The sequence below is a fragment of the Bos grunniens genome, chromosome 11 (genome assembly GCF_055505025.1).
Source record: "Bos grunniens cultivar Pamir isolate PY7600 chromosome 11, Bosgru_T2T1.0, whole genome shotgun sequence".
NCBI lineage: Eukaryota > Metazoa > Chordata > Mammalia > Artiodactyla > Bovidae > Bos > Bos grunniens.
In genome coordinates, this window is record NC_141175.1 from 14,736,312 (window position 1) to 14,742,368 (window position 6,057).

A 6,057-nucleotide genomic window follows, 5' to 3' on the forward strand; every position below is an offset into this window, starting at 1 on the left:
CCTCAAGCATCTACACGTGGCAGGTAGGGAAGGTGTATAGATAGGGAGGCTCGGTCCCATACACCACTGTGTGCCTTGATAAAGGGAAGATTTGGGAGCTGCAGGAGTGCGGGAGGTGGGTTCTTACTCAAGCTGGAAACGGAGGCAGGGCCAGAGATGACTTCCCAGAAGAAGCAACACCTGAACTGAGCTCTGAAGGCTGTCTACACGCAAACCAGGCAGAAGGTGTGAGAGAAGTGTTGAAGGAACAACAAAGCCCAATGAAGTGATCACTAGAGTTAATCATAAAAGGAATTAAAACACCCAAATAGTCAATGGATATTCATTGGAAGGACTGAAGCTGAAGCTCCCAATTCTTTGGCCACCTGATGCAAAGAGCCGACTCATTGGAAAAGACCCTGATCCTGGGAAAGACTGAGGGCAGGAGGAGAAGGGGGCGACAGAGGATGAGATGGTTGGATGGCATTACTGACTCAATGGACACGAGTTTGAGCAAACTCCAGTATTCTTGCTGGGAAAATCCCATGGACAGAGGAGCCTGGTGGTCTACAGTCCATAGGGTTGTAAAGAGTCAGTCAACGACAGATCATACATGCATGCACACACATAGAACCATATATAACTTATGTAACATATGATTCTATAGATATACAGCTTAAATATGTAAAGCTTATTTAGGAAATTGGATGTGTTATATATATAGTAATAAATATATAAAGTATATGATCATATATAATAAAGTGACATAATGACTAATAAAGCAACATATGATAATTAACTTTACGTGACCTCTTTCCATCCTTCTTGTCCCTGAAGCTGCCTCAGCACCTCTCCCTTAGATTATTCCCGTGTCTTCAGGACTCAGGGCAGGACTCACACCCTTCAAATCTATCCTCAAGCCATTGCTGAAGTCATCTTTCCAAACCCCCAATTTGATCATGTCATCTATATGCTGAAAATATATGGATGGCCCTTTATGTGCTGAAGTTGAAATGCCTTTGCATATTATACAAGGCTCATCCCAGTCTAGCCTATTTTTAAGCCTACCTTCTGCTGGAAAAATATTATTAAGAGAGATTCATTTTAAGCAGTGTGGCCAAGGCAGAATTCAGAAGACCTCTAGCCCTTTGAGGTCACCCTTAAATGGGTTCTCTTTTCTGTTAACTCCTATTTGGTGGTTGAGGAGGCTCAGGCTCTAGAGAGTTTCTCTCACATCTTAGGTCTTACAACCAGTGCGTAACAGACTCGGGTATTAACTGAGATTACCTGGCTCCAACCCAGATTCCCTAACCACTGCACCATGCTGCGTCTGCAGGGAAGGATGCTACTTCCCTTAAAACTGTTGACTCATGAACCCATAGCTTTGGAGAGGAATCCCAGCTCCTCCACTCCACACTCAGTCTGGATCCTCCACAATCTGGATCCTACCAACCTCCCAAAATTGCCTCCAGCAAAACACTCACTGTGCACCCATCCTCCATCCTGATCCAACCCCTCTTAGTCCTAGCCTGCCTCAGACTTGTCCCTTAGGATGTCACCGAAAAGTCACCTCCTCTGGCATGCCATTTCTAATCCCCACCCGCTAAGCCAAATTCAACATCCCTCCTCCTTGCTTCCCTAGCCCTGTGCTCCCCTTCATGTAGCACCTGTCCGGAAGCACTGCAAGTGTTGTCTCTCCTCTCGCCCTACGGACTGGGCCTCTCACAGTTGGTTCTGTCTCCTGTGCCCTGCCGAGAGCCTGGCACAGAGTCAGCGCTTCATAAATATCTACTGATGCTAATTTACCCAGTGGACATCAGAACCAGAAGAGAACCGAGTGACTTCTTGATCCCAGCTGCTCACGTGTGCAATACACCCTGAAGTCTAAAAACTCTTCCACACCAATCATCTCATTTACTCACCTGAGATTCTTGTCCCCATAGTCTAGGAAACTGAGGTTCAGATCAGTGAATTGTCCAAGTTCACCCAGCCAGGAAGTAGCTGGGCTGCGATCTGACCTCAGGTCTCTCTGACTCCAAGGCTATTGGTCTTTCCATCACTCCCACAATCATCTGATTCAAATAACACACACTTTACCATGAGGACACCGAGGCCAGGAGAGTACATAGGGTCATGTGGTCCGTACCCCATTCTGTGCTCTTTCCCCTACTCAAACAGGAAGTGCCCAGGAAGGTGATGAGGTGAGGATGGGGGCCTGAGCCAGGGAGGGCAGTCCTGCCTGTATCTTTTCCCGTTGCCCCCTTCCCATTTATCACAACCTGCATGTTTAAATTTTGTATTTAGTATTTACTCTGAAATGCCTTTCATCTGATTTTTCCCCCCTTACTCACCAATTTAGCTGTCAGAATAAATAAATGTGAAGTTGGGTCTCCAGCCTCCCCCAGCTCACATTACCTTCCTAGAATTACTCCCCGGCGGGGCGGAACCGCTGCTGGGGGCGCTCCCACAGAATCATCCAGTTACTAATGAAGTCTCTCTTTAAACCCAAATCTTGGACCACAACTCAGGTGGAGGAGGACAGCAAAACTCATCCCGGGGAGTGGGGGGAGGGGGAGGTGGGATGACCACATCCTGTTTCGTGACCAGGAGAAGGACTGAGGTGAAAGGCAGAATTCACTATACACCTAGGATGCTTATTACGTGGTACCTGTAGGATGCTGAGGACATTACACACGAGGACTACTGACAACATTTTACATGTAAGGCGCTTCTACGGGGCCAGGAATAGAGGAGACACTTTCGAAATATTCATCTTTATTATGTGGTTAATTGTCACCAAAATCCTGAGAGGTAAACACCGTTATCTCCTTCTGGCAAGTAAGGAAACGGTGGCTCAGAGAAGCTCAGTGACCTACCCACAGTCTCCCATAGGAAGGACTTGAGGATCCTGATAGAACGTACTGACTTTGCTCATCCTGATTTTGCCAAGGTCAGTCCTATCCGGACTGTCTTTCCTGTTGGAGTCAGGAGTTGTTGGAAGAGATGTATCTTCCAAATTAATTTCACTTCTGTCTTCTTTGAAGTCAGGCAAGCCCTGGGTTGGAATAATGGTTCTGCAGTTATTCAGGAGAATATTTGATTCTTTGGTTGACTTACACCCTGCCTTTCTCCATAAAAAAATTTTTTTGATGTGGTACCTATTAGAATAACAACTGGAAAATGCAGCCAGTCCATAGTTAATGATGGTGCTGATTTAGTCACTAAGTTGTGTCCGACTCTTTGCGACCTCATGGACTGTAGCCTGCCAGGCTCCTCTGTCCATGGGATTCTCCAGGCAAGAATATTAGAGTGGGTTGCCATTTCCTTCTCTAGGGGATCTTCCTGACCCAGGAATTGAACCAGTGTCTCCTACATTGCAGGCAGATTCTTTACCGACTGAGCTACGACAGACTTTAGTTAATCATGGCTGTTATTTATTGGTTGCTTTCTGTGTGGTAGGCGTGATTCTCTTTTGCATGGATCGTTTGCTTAATTTTCACAAGTAGAAGAAGTGGACTCTGCTATCATCCCCACTTTATGGATCAGGAAACTGAGACTGAAGAGTGGCTGAATAACTTGTCCAGAGTCCTTTAGGTAATAAGGAGCAAGGACAAGATTAGCACCGCAACAGCCTGGCTCTAGAGTATTTGTGTTTCCCTACTGAGTTTAATGCCTCTTATTCCAGTTTTGATTTCCTGAGCACCATATCAGAATTACAGAGTAGGTAAATGTCTGGGTTCTGGAATCTGAGTGCTAGAGCCTGAAATGAAGCTCCTGTAAGCTTGTTTCCTCAACTACAAAATAAATAAAATAATATAACCTCCATGCAGAGTTGCTGCAAGGGGTCAAGAGGATAATGCATGTAAAACAGTGCTTGGCACATAAATGCTCAATAAACAGTAGTTTATATTATCACTTAAGGAGCCTGGGTTTTACATTCCTTCTCTTAGGACTGCAACAGCTTGTTTGCCTAGCCTCTGCGTCTTGGCATTCATCCCTCTACCTGGAATATTTTCTTCTCTCCCCTAAATCCATTTATATTTCATCTACCCTTTCGTTTTTTCATTTTAGCTCAAGTCTCCTCCATACCTCTGCCAACCTCTTGCCTGAAGAGCTAGTGCCATCTTCGTGGCCTCTTCTTTCCCAGAGTCCCTCTGCACTCACACATCTGTACAGCTTTGTATAACATTCAATGACCTTCTGGTTCCCACAGCTGCCTAGAAAGGGAAGAGAAGGAGATAAAGTTTGCCCAATTATTATTCCCGTTTTGCAGATGACAAAGCAAGCTTAGCCCATAACTGGTGAGGCCAGGAGTCATATCCAGGGCTTTTGATGGATAATATGGAAAAGGTGTGTATGTGTGTGTGTGTGTGTGTGTGTGTGTGTGCACGTGTCTGTGCATATATGCATAGAGTGGACATGATCATGTATGTAGCCTAGAAATTAAGAGTATAAGCTCTGATGATAGATGAATCTGGGTTTTGAGTTCTTGGCCCTGGCAATTATTAGCCATGTAGCACCATTTTGGACATATCACATGATCTCTCTGAACCTCAGTTTCTTCATCAATGAAATGGGTACAATAAGAGACACTACCTAATGGGGTTATTGTGGGAAAAAAAATAGCATGATTGTAAAATGCCTGCTCTGGATAGAAGTACAGAGGAGTAGCAGCTGGGTTTATTATATTCAAAAGAAGATAGTCAAGGAGGAGGTTGTTCATCTCTGGTCATCTCTGATTCAGCTCTGGTGGATGTTGGAGGGTACATGCATATGTGTGTGCCTGTGCACACACCTCACCAGCTTTCAGACTGCAATTGTACTCTTAGCAGAAAAGATTACGATCCAAAGAGAAACTTTCCACTCTGTATAAATGGCTGAAAATGCAGCAAGTGGGAGATGCTATTGGCTGGGGTTGGAGCCATTTCTGTGTACCTTTGTGTGTATAAAGGAACAGATATTTGTCTCTTTTGAGGCTACAGGAGGTGTGAGTCTATAGTATTATCCTGGAGGGCAAATGCCTCATCTGCCTGTGCCTATTAAGATTTGTCTGTGTGTGCATGACTGAAGCTGTGCCCACCAGGAATCCTGTGTCTTCAGAGGTGTATGGTCTGTCTCTGACTATAAATGGTTATCTTGCCATCTGTAGGGATATGTGTGTATATCTGAGAGTATCTGAGTAGAGGACACGGGGTGTCACATGGGTTTGGAGCTCTCTGTGGGAATCTGCTCTCTTAACTATGGATGTGTGTACACATCTAAGAAGAGTTGTGTGGGGTGTTTACATTTGTAAATGAAGACAATTAGGGAGGTGATGGCATGTGCCACTGCGTGGAGGTGGGGTGTGTGGTGCCTGTAGGGCTGGATCTAAGTGTGCATATTTGTTTTTCGAAGATGATGTATATTTATATGTCCCTCTGAGCTCAATTTGTGTGTAGAGAAAGGGGCCAAGGTTGTGAGTGTCCACTTATGTGTGTGTACATTGCATGTTAACGTGTGTAAGGCTATGTCTTTGAGTCTTTTGTGTCTGGGTTGTTGGAGGCTGTGTCTCCTCTCTCAGTGCCAGGGCCTCCTTGTCTCCCCCATCTCTCTTACTATCAGTAGACCCCTAGAGAAGGTGAGATGGGCATTAGACTGCTTAGCTCAGCAAATTCTGCAGGGGAGGGGGATGTCTCAGGCAATCCCTCCCTGGAGAATTCAGGGGAACAACATCCCCCTCCAACCTCTCCCACCCAACCCACTCCTATTTAGGATGGGATGTAGCCCAAGCCCTTAGGAACTGGCATGCTCTCTGTTATGGAGCAGAGGCAGCTGGGCAGGTGTATGAGTTATGTGTGTATGCCTTGTGCTTGTGTAAATGAGGCGAACAGGTAATCATTTGCATCAGCACGTACACAAACGTGCCAGGCATGGGATTGCATCAACAGAGTCTGATGTGTGACTTTATATGAAACCCAAGGTGTGAGCATGGGTCCCTCTTGTACCTGTAAGTGGGGCTGTGGCCGAGAGCTGTGGGTGCCCCGTCAAGGGGCGGAGGGGGCGGTGATGAGAGCTGGGTGTCTGCGCCTGCCGGTGCCT